The sequence below is a fragment of the Oncorhynchus masou genome, chromosome 23 (genome assembly GCF_036934945.1).
Source record: "Oncorhynchus masou masou isolate Uvic2021 chromosome 23, UVic_Omas_1.1, whole genome shotgun sequence".
NCBI lineage: Eukaryota > Metazoa > Chordata > Actinopteri > Salmoniformes > Salmonidae > Oncorhynchus > Oncorhynchus masou.
Window position 1 is genome coordinate 56,041,830 of NC_088234.1, and position 13,913 is coordinate 56,055,742.

At 43.7% G+C, this 13,913-nt stretch overlaps 1 pseudogene; it reads left to right on the forward strand.

Moving 5' to 3' along the window:
• Positions 1 to 12,834, forward strand: part of LOC135511080 (ryanodine receptor 2-like) — a 93,351-nt pseudogene extending 80,517 nt beyond the window's left edge.
• The last annotated feature ends 1,079 nt before the right edge of the window (positions 12,835 to 13,913 follow it).

A 13,913-nucleotide genomic window follows, 5' to 3' on the forward strand; every position in this document is an offset into this window, starting at 1 on the left:
CCTGGCTGGGCTTCCTCTCAGTGCTGGGCTTCCTCTCAGTGCTGGGCTTCCTCTCAGTGCTGGGCTTCCTCTCAGTGCTGGGCTTCCTCTGTTCCAAGCTGCCCCTCTGTCCCGAGCTGCCCCTCTGTCCCGAGCTGCCCCTCTGTCCCGAGCTGCCCCTCTGTCCCGAGCTGCCCTTCTGTCCCGAGCTGCCCTTCTGTCCCGAGCTGCCCTTCTGTCCCGAGCTGCCCCTCTGTCTCGAGCTACCCCTCAGTCCAGTGGGGTTCTGGGTGAGGACTACTAGGCCATGGTCGGCGGCGAGGGTGGATTATCCCAGGATGCGTTGGGGTTTTTGTAGGCATTGGGATTGTGGTTGATTAGGGGTGTGTTTAGTTTAGGTTTGGCTGCCTGAGGCGGTTCTCAATCAGAGTCAGGTGATTCTTGTTGTTTCTGATAGGGAACCGTATTTAGGTAGCCTGGGTTTCACTGTGTATTTCGTGGGTGATTGTTCCTGTCTCTGTGTAGTTTCACCAGATAGGCTGTAATTAGGTTTCACGTTCCGTTTTTGTTGTTATTGATTTATATCAGTTATTTCATGTACCGCGATTCATTCATTAAAAACATGAGTAACCAACACGCTGCATTTCGGTCCGACTCTCTTTCAACAAACGAAGAACGCCGTTACACTTTTATACTGATGACAAGTGCAAACAGGTGCCATTAATACAGGTAACGAGTGGAGGACAGAGGAGCCTCTTAAAGAGGTGAATGACAGTGAGAGCCAGAAATCCTGCTTGTTTGTAGGTGACCAAATACTTATTTTCCACCATAATTTGCAAATAAATTCATTAAAAATCCTACAATGTGATTTTCTGGATTTCTTTTCTCATTTTGTCTGTCATAGTTGAAGTGTACCTATGATGAAAATTACAGGCCTCTCTCATCTTTTTAAGTGGGAGAACTTGCACAATTGGTGGCTGACTAAATACTTTTTTGCCCCACTGTATGTGTTTTATAGTCATTGCTTTCCATAGATAATAATGTAGACCATACGATGATAGCTGCTATAGTGTCTGTGATGTACCCAAGCTGTCTTCCTGTCTTATCTCGTGTGTGTACACAGTCCTTCCTGTACCTGGCATGGTATATGACCATGTCTGTCCTGGGCCACTATAATAACTTCTTCTTCGCTGCTCACCTGTTGGATATTGCCATGGGCTTTAAGACCCTTAGAACCATCCTGACCTCTGTTACCCACAATGGAAAACAGGTACAGTATAGGCAACTATAAAACCCTGTTGCCGTGTGGGGTGGTGGGGGGGTTAGAGAATATTAAATTTTTATAATGCTGTATATGTTTGTCAGCTGGTCCTGACTTTGGGGCTGCTGGCAGTGGTGGTGTATCTCTACACCGTGGTGGCCTTCAACTTCTTCCGCAAGTTCTACAACAAGAGTGAAGATGGAGTAGCTCTGGATATGAAATGTGACGACATGCTCACTGTGAGTTCAGCACATGTAGTAGCACATGCATGAAGACACACTGACACATAGTCTAAACTAGCCACGGAGTCTGAGAAGCCAAAGAGAAGGATTTCTGACAGTGATCCCCATAGTTGAGGTGAACATAGCCTTTGCCTTAATGCCCCTCTATATCCACCCTAGATTGATGGACACTTGGATTAAGATAACCCTCTCCAGCCTGAGCTGGGCTCTTTGTCTCACTGGGAATGAATTCTCCACTTTAATATGGTCTTGTCTGTTTTATTCCAATATGGATTTCACTGTCACTCATTCAGGACAGACAGACTTGTTATGCTTTAGAAATGCATTGCATTACAATACAATACACCAGACTTGAAGGTTCACCAGTAATGTTAGTATGGCACATAGATATGTACATGCATGCAGTATCTCAGCAACGACATGTTTAGTTAAAGAATAAGACTGCTCAACTTGTTCACAATAAGAGCTGTGAATGCCCCATGGACTACCCCAGCAATGTTAAGTAGCAAAGTCAATTGGCTACTACTCCTTGTTCTCCAGTGCTATATGTTCCACATGTATGTGGGCGTGAGAGCGGGGGGTGGCATCGGTGATGAGATTGAGGACCCGGCCGGGGACGAGTTTGAGGTGGTCAGGATCATCTTTGATATCACCTTCTTCTTCTTCGTCATCGTCATCCTCCTGGCCATCATTCAGGGTGAGACAGAATGTAGACGCTATACACACACACACACATTCTTCTCCGTTATTCACCAGTGGGTCAGATAGATTTGTCAGTCTTTATGAATATGTCATATGTTATTGAGAATAGAGCAATGCTAATGTATCTGTTTATCCCTCCAGTCTCTTAAAGTTCTCATGTAACCTGTCAGTTAATCATGCACAAATACTTGTGACACTAAACACTCAAGTCTGTGTTTCCTGTAGGTTTGATAATTGATGCCTTTGGGGAGCTCCGTGACCAGCAGGAGCAGGTGAAAGAGGACATGGAGGTGAGATAAGTTATGTGCTTTCTTTAAAACATTCACACACACACCTATGTAATTATTTGTAGAACCTACCGCACCTGTAATTCTCTCTTTCAAACATTTCCTAAAACATTATCTGTAAAAGTGTCTTATCAAAGGAAGTTATCCTTACCCTACCCTAGTGCACTTTTGGGTGCGGTAACAATATTGGTTTTGCCATATGTTATCTTGAGGTCAACTCTAATCAGTGTGTAAATTGATGAGACTGTGGCTCATGTTTTAAGCGGATTCAGAGAGTGTTGTCAGAGCATGTTCAATGTTCAATCAGTAGTCTTAATGAGGATACACTTATCTCTAATGAGATGGAGATAATTAGACCATGTTTTGAAAAAAAGTTGTAAATTGCATATTCAGATAACCTGGGCTGTGGTTTATCAGAAAATACATATTTGCATCCCTATACATCTTTAAATTGAAGGAGATGGGAACCTTTTAGAGACAACACTCAGATGCATGTGCACGTGCACACACCACTTTAAGGAATAATATGTTCTGAAAGTCGGAGAGTGTATTTGCTGCATAATGACTTGATCTTGTGAAATGCAAATGTGTTAATTTCATAATTTGATGACTAGGGCTGTCAAATGAAGAAAATAAATATAGTCAAGTCCCGTGTGGCTCAGACGGTACAGCATGGCACTTGCAACACCAGAGTTGTGGGTTCGATTCCCATGGGGGACCAGTATAAACCCCCAAAAATCTGAAACTGTATCCACTCACTACTATGTTGCTCTGGATAAGTGTCTCTCGTAAAATGTTAAATGTCAGATGTGCTGTGATTAATCACGTTGTTGAGAAGTACACTTTAACCTCAATGTCAATTTGTTTTTACATCGCATTGTAGATTTTTAGGTAGAAACAGTGCCTTCAGAAAGTATTCAGACCCCTTAACTTTTTCCACATTTTGGTACGTTACAGCCTTGTACTAAAATTGATTAAATCATTTTTTTCCCTCGTCAATCTACACACAATACCCCATAATGATAAAGCAAAAACAGTTTTTTATACATTTTTGTATTCAGACCCTTGACTCAGTATTTTATTGAAGCAACTTTGGCAGCAATTACAGCATTGAGTCTTCTTGGGTATGATGCTACAAGCTTGGCACAGCTATATTTGGGGAGTTAATCCCATTCTTCTCTGCAGATCCTCTAAAGCTTTGTCAAGTTGGATGTACAGTGTCGCTGCACAGCTATTTTCAGATCTCTCCAGAGATGTTCGAACGGGTTCAAGTCCGGGCTCTGGCTGGGCCACTCAAGGACATTGAGACATGTTCCGAAGCCACTCCTGCGTTGTCTTGGCTGTGTGCTTATTGTTGTTGTCCTGTTGGAAGGTGAACCCTCCCCCCCCCCCCCCCCAGTCTGAGGTCCTGAACACTCTGGAGCAGGTTTTCATCAAGGATCTCTCTATACTTTGCTCCTTTCATCTCCCTCGATCCTGACTAGTCTCCCAGTCCTTGCTGCTGAAAAACATCCCCACAGCATGATGGTGCCACCACCATGCTTCACCGTAGGGATGGTGCCAGTTTTTCTCCAGGCGCAACTCATGGCATTCAGGCCAAAGAGTTCAATCTTGGTTTCATTAGAACAGAGAGTCTTTAGGTGCCTTTTGGCAAACTCAAAACAGGCTGTCATGTGCCTTTTATCAGTGTCCCTTCCACGGGACGGTTGAGCTAATGTAGGCTAATGTGATTAGCATTAGATTGTAAGTAACAAGAACATTTCCCAGGACATAGATATCTCTGATATTGGCAGAAAGCTTACATTCTTTTTAATCTAACTGCACTGTCCAATTTACAGTAGCTATTACAGTGAAAGGATAACATACTGTTGTTTGAGGAGAGTGCACCATTTTGAACATGTAAACATATTAATAAACAAATTAGGCACATTTGGGCAGTCATGTTACAATTTTTTTAAACAGAAATACAATGGTTAATTGGATCAGTCTAAAACTTTGCACATACAGTGATGCCATCTAGTGGCCAAAATCGAAATTGCACCTGTGCTGGAATAATACATTATGGCCTTTCTCTTGCATTTCAAAGATGATGGTACGAAAAAAATACAAAAACAACGGTTGTTTATTTCTTTGTATTGTCTTTTACCAGATCTATTATGTTATATTTTCATACATTCTTTTCACATTTCCACAAATTTCAAAGTGTTTCCTTTGAAAGGGTACCAAGAAAATGCATATCCTTGCTTCAAGGCCTGAGCTACAGGCAGTTAGATTTGTGTATGTCATTTTAGACAACATTTTAAAAATGGGGCGGATTCTTCTGGAAGGTTCTCCCATCTCCACAGTGGAACTCGGCGGGTTCTTGGCCAACGCCCTTCTCCCCTGATTGCTCAGTTTGGCCGGGTGGCCAGCTCTAGGAAGAGTCTTGGTGGTTCTAAACTTCTTCCACAATGATGGAGGCCACTCTGTTCTTGGGGACCTTCAATGCTGCAGACATTTTTTGTACCCATCCCCAGATTGGTGCATAGACACAATCCTGTCTCGGAGGTCTACGGACAATTCCTTTGACTTCATGGCTTGGTTTTTGCTCTGACATGCACTTTCAACTGTGGAACCTTATATAGACAGGGGTGTGCCTTTCCAAATCATGTCCAATCAATTGAATTTACCACAGGTGGACTCCAATCCAGTTGTATAACCATCTCAAGGATGATCAATGGAAACAGGATGCACCTGAGCTCAATTTTGAGTCTCATAGCAAAGGTTCTGAAAACTTATGCATATAAGGTATTTCTGTTATGTATCTTTAATACATTTGCAAACATTTCTAAAAACCTGTTTTTGCTTTGTCGTTATTGGGTGTTGTGTGTCGATTTAATTCAGATTTTTTTTTTGTATTTAATCCATTTTAGAATAAGGCTGTAATGTTACAAAATATGGAAAAATACTCTGAATATTTTCCAAAGGCACTGCAGATTATGTATTTTGGATGTTTTCAGTGTATTTTCAATTATTTAAAAAAATTGTGCACTAAAATTACAAAAACGTTAACTCGAGTTAACTGATTAACAGCCCTCATGATTTCCTAGTCTACAATGAATGACCTTTTACAATATTACAAATTACTTCTAGTATATGAAAACAACTAAAGCAGAGTTAGAATTAGGGGAATGCATTCACTATCTTTAACACAATAAGTACTTGTCTTGTTGCTTGTCTTTTTATGTTATTCACATGGAACAATATGCATGTGCTATAAATGTGTTATGTAAATGTGAGATACCTCTCTCTTTATTCCCTGTAGACCAAGTGTTTCATCTGTGGAATCGGGAATGACTACTTGGACAATGTGCCCCATGGATTTGAAACACACACTCTGCAGGAACACAACCTGGCCAACTATCTGTGAGTTGATACCTGCGGTCTAGTTTCACTGATATGTAACACTTTACTTAAATAAACCTGCCATCTGTAGCGTCATGTGCCAGACGTCTAGGCTTTGGACTAACATGCTCGTAACACTGCCAACCCACAATCACAGGAATAACATGCCTGTCATACGATGATTGCAGACATATCATACCTCTGCCTTACACGACTTGTTAAGCAGAACATTTTCTTATAGTATTTTTTTTTTACTTTTGAAATGAGGTAATTGCTTGTCATGTACTTCCATCAGATATTTTTACAGGTGTAATGTAGTTTTGTGGGCAGTAAGATGACCATGATTAGGTATAGCCATTTAAAAGATCTGCTCTGTGATTAGTCAATGATTGAAGGAATCATTATCATGTCCACATTTGATTGCATCTCAATTCATGTGGAGCTTCACTTGTCCAACAGGAAATGTACAGTGGGGCAAAACAGTATTTAGTCAGCCACCAATTGTGCAAGTTCTCCCACTTAAAAAGATGAGAGGCCTGTAATTTTCATCATAGGTACACTTCAACTATGATAGACAAAATGAGGGGGAAAAATCCAGAAAATCACATTGTAGGATTTTTAATGGATTTATTTGCAAATTATGGTGGAAAATAAGGATTTGGTCAACAACAAAAGTTTATCTCAATACTTTTCTGTAAGTCTTCACAAGGTTTTCACACACTGTTGCTGGTATTTCGGCCCCTTCCTCCATGCAGATCTCCTCTAGAGCAGTGATGTTTTGGGGCTGTTGCTTGGCAACACGGACTTTCAACTCCCTCCAAAGATTTTCTATCGGGTTGAGATCTGGAGACTGGCTAGGCCACTCCAGGACCTTGAAATACTTCTTACGAAGCCACTCCTTCGTTGCCCGGGCAGTGTGTTTGGGATCATTGTCATGCTGATAGACCCAGCCACGTTTCATCTTCAATGCCCTTGCTGATGGAAGGAGGTTTTCACTCAAAATCTCACGATACATGGCCCCATTCATTCTTTCCTTTACACGGATCAGTCGTCCTGGTCCCTTTGCAGATGTTTCCACCCCCATGCTTCACAGTAGGTATGGTGTTCTTTGGATGCAACTCAGCATTCTTTGTCCTCCAAACACTACGAGTTGAGTTTTTACCAAAAAGTTATATTTTGGTTTCATCTGACCATATGACATTCTCCCAATCTTCTTCTGGATCATCCAAATGCTTTCTAGCTAACTACAGACGGTCTGGACATGTACTGGCTTAAGCAGGAGGACACGTCTGGCACTGCAGGATTTGAGTCCCTGGCGGCGTGGTATGTTACTGATGGTAGGCTTTGTTACTTTGGTCCCAGCTCTCTGCAGGTCATTCACTAGGTCCCCCAGTGTGGTTCTGGGATTTGCTTGTGATCATTTTGACCCCACGGGGTGAGATCTTGCGTGGAGCCCCAGATCAAGGGATATTTTCAGTGGTCTTGTATGGCTGACTAAATACTTTTTTGCCCCACTGTATATAGATGTCAATACATACTATTACATTAAATGTGGTGCTCAATGCTTAAATGGCCACTCTTAGCTCTCTTCAACAGTTTATTACTAATGTCAATATTAATAACCCATTTAATTATTTAGGGTGTTTTATTTTAGCACTATTGGTTGATATGCATCTCTAATCATGTAAGCTGAGACTTATTATTTTATTATGAGTTGGAAATCACTGATATCGTTATAATTGGCGAGTCAATTATACCGGCCTCCCCATCAAAAATAGACAATACGTCCACAGTAGTTTACTAAGGCCAGTTAACATTGCATGTGGTTATGTAACAGTCATCACTGTGCTGCTTAGCAGTATTGCTTCCTTGCTCACAATATCCTTGCCAGTACTTGTGCTCACGCTAGTAATGCGCGGGTTGACTCGTAAAGTTAACGTCAATCCACAGAGGCAAAAAGGACAATGTCGGAGTTTCATTCAATAGGAGAAAAGCTGTGAAATGGAAAGTTGTAAATAAAGAGAAGGGAGGGCCAGAAAAGTAATGTTTGGGAAAGATTTTGAAGTGGTAAAAGAGGATGATAGCGGGTATGTTGTGTGATGATTGTGAGGCGCTATACAAATTCAACAGTCACAAGACAGAGATTTCAAATAGGCCTATGGTACGTCAAGGGAACTGTAGCCTACTCTTCAAATGGGTTAAATGGAAACTGAAATCTGGACACTGACTTAGAGCTCTCGACGTGACAATATTCCCGCCACCATGGCAGTCACGAGTCATGATGGCAGTCACGAGTCATGATGGCAGTCAAATTCCCTGTTATTGTTGGTCATGGTAATCACATCTAAAACTGGGCAAATTAATGGCGCTGATGGGTAGCCTACCCAACTTGCTAACGGCCCTCACTAATGGCCTGGCAGTCTCTCTAATCACTCTAAAAACTTCATGATTGCTAAGGATTTTTTTAAATTGAATCCATTTTAGAATAAGGATATAATGTAACAACGTGGAAAGAAAAAGAGTGTAGAGGTGCTTTATAAGCATCATAAAAACTGATACTATTTCAACTCCATAAAATATGCATCCAAGCCAAACTGAAACCTTATCAGAAACATGTTAGGTTTTCCTAGCTTTTTATTTCGTTACATTCGGTCAAACTGATGTCATTTGGGAATTTTGTAAAGAAAAGTTATTGCATTTTCTCCATGGTCCCTAAATGTCTTTGCTCTTCAAAAAAAGCAGAGATGACAGAGATGTCAACTAGATTTAAGCATTCATTCTATCATTTCTGACATTATTCTGGTGAGCAACAGTTTATTTAGTGTTCTAGGACAACATATAATGACAGAAAGGAAGCTGCATGTATCTAATTATAGACAAGTAGCCTACCAATGTCTAAACATGAACTAAATCAGACAAAAAAAATCCTGCACCCCCTGTCAATTTTTCCCCCGCTGTCTCTGACTGAAGCCTACAAGGCATTTTTGTATATTAGTGGGTTAGGGTTGGTTGCGGGCCTCTGAGTTTCATTACATTTACATTTAAGTCATTTAGCAGACGCTCTTATCCAGAGCGACTTACAAATTGGTGAATTCACCTTCTGACATCCAGTGGAACAGCCACTTTACAATAGTGCATCTAAGTCATTAAGGGGGGGGTGAGAAGGATTACTTATCCTATCCTAGGTATTCCTTGAAGAGGTGGGGTTTCAGGTGTCTCCGGAAGGTGGTGATTGACTCCGCTGTCCTGGCGTCGTGAGGGAGTTTGTTCCACCATTGGGGGCCAGAGCAGCGAACAGTTTTGACTGGGCTGAGCGGGAACTGTACTTCCTCAATGGTAGGGAGGCGAGCAGGCCAGAGGAGGATGAACGCAGTGCCCTTGCTTGGGTGTAGGGCCTGATCAGAGCCTGGAGGTACTGCGGTGCCGTTCCCCTCACAGCTCCGTAGGCAAGCACCATGGTCTTGTAGCGGATGCGAGCTTCAACTGGAAGCCAGTGGAGAGAGCGGAGGAGCGGGGTGACGTGAGAGAACTTGGGAAGGTTGAACACCAGACGGGCTGCGGCGTTCTGGATGAGTTGTAGGGGTTTAATGGCACAGGCAGGGAGCCCAGCCAACAGCGAGTTGCAGTAATCCAGACGGGAGATGACAAGTGCCTGGATTAGGACCTGCGCCGCTTCCTGGGTGAGGCAGGGTCGTACTCTGCGGATGTTGTAGAGCATGAACCTACAGGAACGGGCCACCGCCATGATGTTGGTTGAGAACGACAGGGTGTTGTCCAGGATCACGCCAAGGTTCTTAGCGCTCTGGGAGGAGGACACAATGGAGTTGTCAACCGTGATGGCGAGATCATGGAACGGGCAGTCCTTCCCCGGGAGGAAGAGCAGCTCCGTCTTGCCGAGGTTCAGCTTGAGGTGGTGATCCGTCATCCACACTGATATGTCTGCCAGACATGCAGAGATGCGATTCGCCACCTGGTCATCAGAAGGGGGAAAGGAGAAGATTAATTGTGTGTCGTCTGCATAGCAATGATAGGAGAGACCATGTGAGGTTATGACAGAGCCAAGTGACTTGGTGTATAGCGAGAATAGGAGAGGGCCTAGAACAGAGCCCTGGGGGACACCAGTGGTGAGAGCGCGTGGCGAGGAGACAGATTCTCGCCACGCCACCTGGTAGGAGCGACCTGTCAGGTAGGACGCAATCCAAGCGTGGGCCGCGCCGGAGATGCCCAACTCGGAGAGGGTGGAGAGGAGGATCTGATGGTTCACAGTATCGAAGGCAGCCGATAGGTCTAGAAGGATGAGAGCAGAGGAGAGAGAGTTAGCTTTAGCAGTGCGGAGCGCCTCCGTGATGCAGAGAAGAGCAGTCTCAGTTGAATGACTAGTCTTGAAACCTGACTGATTTGGATCAAGAAGGTCATTCTGAGAGAGATAGAGGGAGAGCTGGCCAAGGACGGCACGTTCAAGAGTTTTGGAGAGAAAAGAAAGAAGGGATACTGGTCTGTAGTTGTTGACATCGGAGGGATCGAGTGTAGGTTTCTTCAGAAGGGGTGCAACTCTCGCTCTCTTGAAGACGGAAGGGACGTAGCCAGCGGTCAGGGATGAGTTGATGAGCGAGGTGAGGTAAGGGAGAAGGTCCCCGGAAATGGTCTGGAGGAGAGAGGAGGGGATAGGGTCGAGCGGGCAGGTTGTTGGGCGGCCGGCCGTCACAAGAAGCGAGATTTCATCTGGAGAGAGAGGGGAGAAAGAGGTCAGAGCACAGGGTAGGGCAGTGTGAGCAGAACCAGCGGTGTCGTTTGACTTAGCAAACGAGGATCGGATGTCGTCGACCTTCTTTTCAAAATGGTTGACGAAGTCATCTGCAGAGAGGGAGGAGGGGGGGGGGGGAGGAGGATTCAGAAGGGAGGAGAAGGTGGCAAAGAGCTTCCTAGGGTTAGAGGCAGATGCTTGGAATTTAGAGTGGTAGAAAGTGGCTTTAGCAGCAGAGACAGAGGAGGAAAATGTAGAGAGGAGGGAGTGAAAGGATGCCAGGTCCGCGGGAGGCGGGTTTTCCTCCATTTCCGCTCGGCTGCCCGGAGCTCTGTTCTGTGAGCTCGCAATGAGTCATCGAGCCACGGAGCGGGAGGGGAGGACCGAGCCGGCCTGGAGGATAGGGGACATAGAGAGTCAAAGGATGCAGAAAGGGAAGAGAGGAGGGTTGAGGAGGCAGAGTCAGGAGAAAGGTTGGAGAAGGTATGAGCAGAGGGAAGAGATGAAAGGATGGAAGAGGAAAGAGTAGCGGGGGAGAGAGAGCGAAGGTTGGGACGGCGCGATACCATCCGAGTAGGGGCAGTGTGGGAAGTGTTGGATGAGAGCGAGAGGGAAAAGGATACAAGGTAGTGGTCGGAGACTTGGAGGGGAGTTGCAGTGAGGTTAGTGGAAGAACAGCATCTAGTGAAGATGAGGTCGAGCGTATTGCCTGCCTTGTGAGTAGGGGGGGAAGGTGAGAGGGTGAGGTCAAAAGAGGAGAGGAGTGGAAAGAAGGAGGCAGAGAGGAATGAGTCAAAGGTAGACGTGGGGAGGTTAAAGTCGCCCAGGACTGTGAGAGGTGAGCCGTCCTTATAATAAAGTCGGGCGGATGGGTTATTAGCGGTTGCAGGTGAACAAACAGCTGACCCGCGCACCACTAGCTCAAGCCTTCTGCCTCGCCAACACGTGACTGTGCTGCTTTAGAATGTACTAACTAGTTGCCCACTAAAAAGGATTAAATTCATTGGCGCCAATTCAAGCTGTGGGGTGAGTTTATCCGGTACGATCTGACTCCGTTACACTTACTGTTATTGTGTACTGTAACTTTCAACATGTATTTTTCTACGTATAGCGTACATTTTCAATAGAGTAGAATGAGATTCCATTTCTTTGTTGTGAAAGCCTCAACCCTGTTTCCAAATCGACCATGTTCTACTGCCTGTAACAGTCACATATTGGTAGGGGTTTCTCAATGTGTCTCTCAACCTGTTCTCTCCTGACAGATTCTTTGTGATGTACCTCATTAACAAAGATGAAACAGAACACACGGGCCAGGTAATACTGCTGATATCCACCTATTCTGTGCATAAAGTTACATGAAAGATCATGATGTAGCCTAATATATGATTTCCTGTTGCCCTTGACACTGTTGACTTGTCCTTGACAGGAATCCTACGTATGGAAAATGTACCAGGAGCGATGCTGGGAATTCTTTCCTGTCGGTGACTGTTTCCGTAAACAATATGAAGACCAGCTCTGCTGAAGGGATGAGGGATATCTGATGTCTCATGATAACATCATCATATAGGATGACACGGTGCCTTCAGAAAGTATTCACACCCCTGGACTTTTTCCACATTTTGTTGTCACAGCCCAAATGTTATATGGATTACATTTAGATTTTGTGTCACTGGCCTATACACACTACCCCACACACTAATGTAGAAGTCTAATTATGTTTTTCAACATTTTTACACATTAATTACAAATGAAAAGCTGAAATGTCTTGAGTCAATAAGTATTCAACCCCTTTCTTAAGGCAAGCCTAAATAAGTTCAGGAGTGACAATGTGCTTAACAAGTCACATAATAAGTTCCATGGACTCAGTCTGTGTGCAACAATAGTGTTTAACATGATTTTTGAATGACTACCTCAGCTCTGTACCAAACACATACAATTATCTGTAAGGCCCCTCATTCGAGCAGTGAATTTCAAGCACAGATTCAACCGCAAAGAAGGGCACCTATTGGTAGATGGATAAAAATGTAATATCCTTTTGAGCAGGGTGAAGTCATTACTGTTTGGATTGTGTATCAATACACCCAGTCACAAAAAAATATACAGGCATCCTTCCTAACTAAGTTGCCGGAGAGGAAGGAAACCACTCAGGGATTTCACCATGAGGCCAATGGTAACTTTAAAACAGTTACAGAATTGTGGCAAATTTTTTACATTTATGTCCAGAAAACAAAAATGTTTGGGGCCAAGCATGTTGGTGGCTGCATCATGTTATGGGTATGCTTGTCATCGGCAAGGATTATGGAGTTTTTTATGATAAAAAGAAACGGAATAGAGCTAAGCAAAGGAAGGTTTTTGTCCTGTTATTGACCTCGTTACAGTTTTGACTTAAATCTACTTGGAAATCTATGGCAAAACCTGAAAATGGTTGTCTAGCAATGATCAACAACCAATTTGACAGCTTGAGGAATATAAAAATAGTAAATGGCAAATGTTGCACAATCCAGGTGTGGAAAGGTCTTAGAGACTTACCCAGTATATTTTATTTTTATTTAACTAGGCAAGTCAGTTAAGAACAACTTCTTATTTTCAATGACGGCCTACCAAAAGGCAAAAGGCCTCCTGTGAGGACAGTGGGCTGGGATTAAAAATAAAACAAATATAGGACAAAACACACATCACGACAAGAGAGACAACACTACATAAAGAGAGACCTAAGACAACAACAGCTTGGCAGCAATACATGACACCACACCATGGAAGCAACACAACAACAACATGGTACTGTAGCAACACAACATGGTAGCAGCACAAAACATGGTACAAACATTATTGGGCACAAACAACAGCAAAGGGCAAGAAAGGTAGAGACAACAATACATCACGTGAAGTAGCCGCAACCGTCAGTAAGAGTGTCCATGATTGAGTCTTTAAATTAAGAGATGGAGATAAAACTGTCCAGTTTGAGTGTTTGTTGCAGCTCGTTCCAGTCGCTAGCTGCAGCAAACTGAAAAGAGTAGCAACCCAGGGATGTGTGTGCTTTGCGGACCTTTAACAGAATGTGACTGGCAGAACGAGTGTTGTACGTGGAGGGTGAGGACTGTAGTAGATATCTCAGATAGTGGGGAGTCAGGCCTAAGAGGGTTTTATAAATAACCATCAACCAGTGGGTCTTGCGACGGGTATACATAGATGACCAGTTCACAGAGGAGTATAGAGTGCAGTGATGTGTCCTATAGGAAACATTGGTGGAAAATCTGATGGCCGGATGGCAAGGAACATCTAGCTGCTCGAGAGCACCCTTACCTGCTGATCTA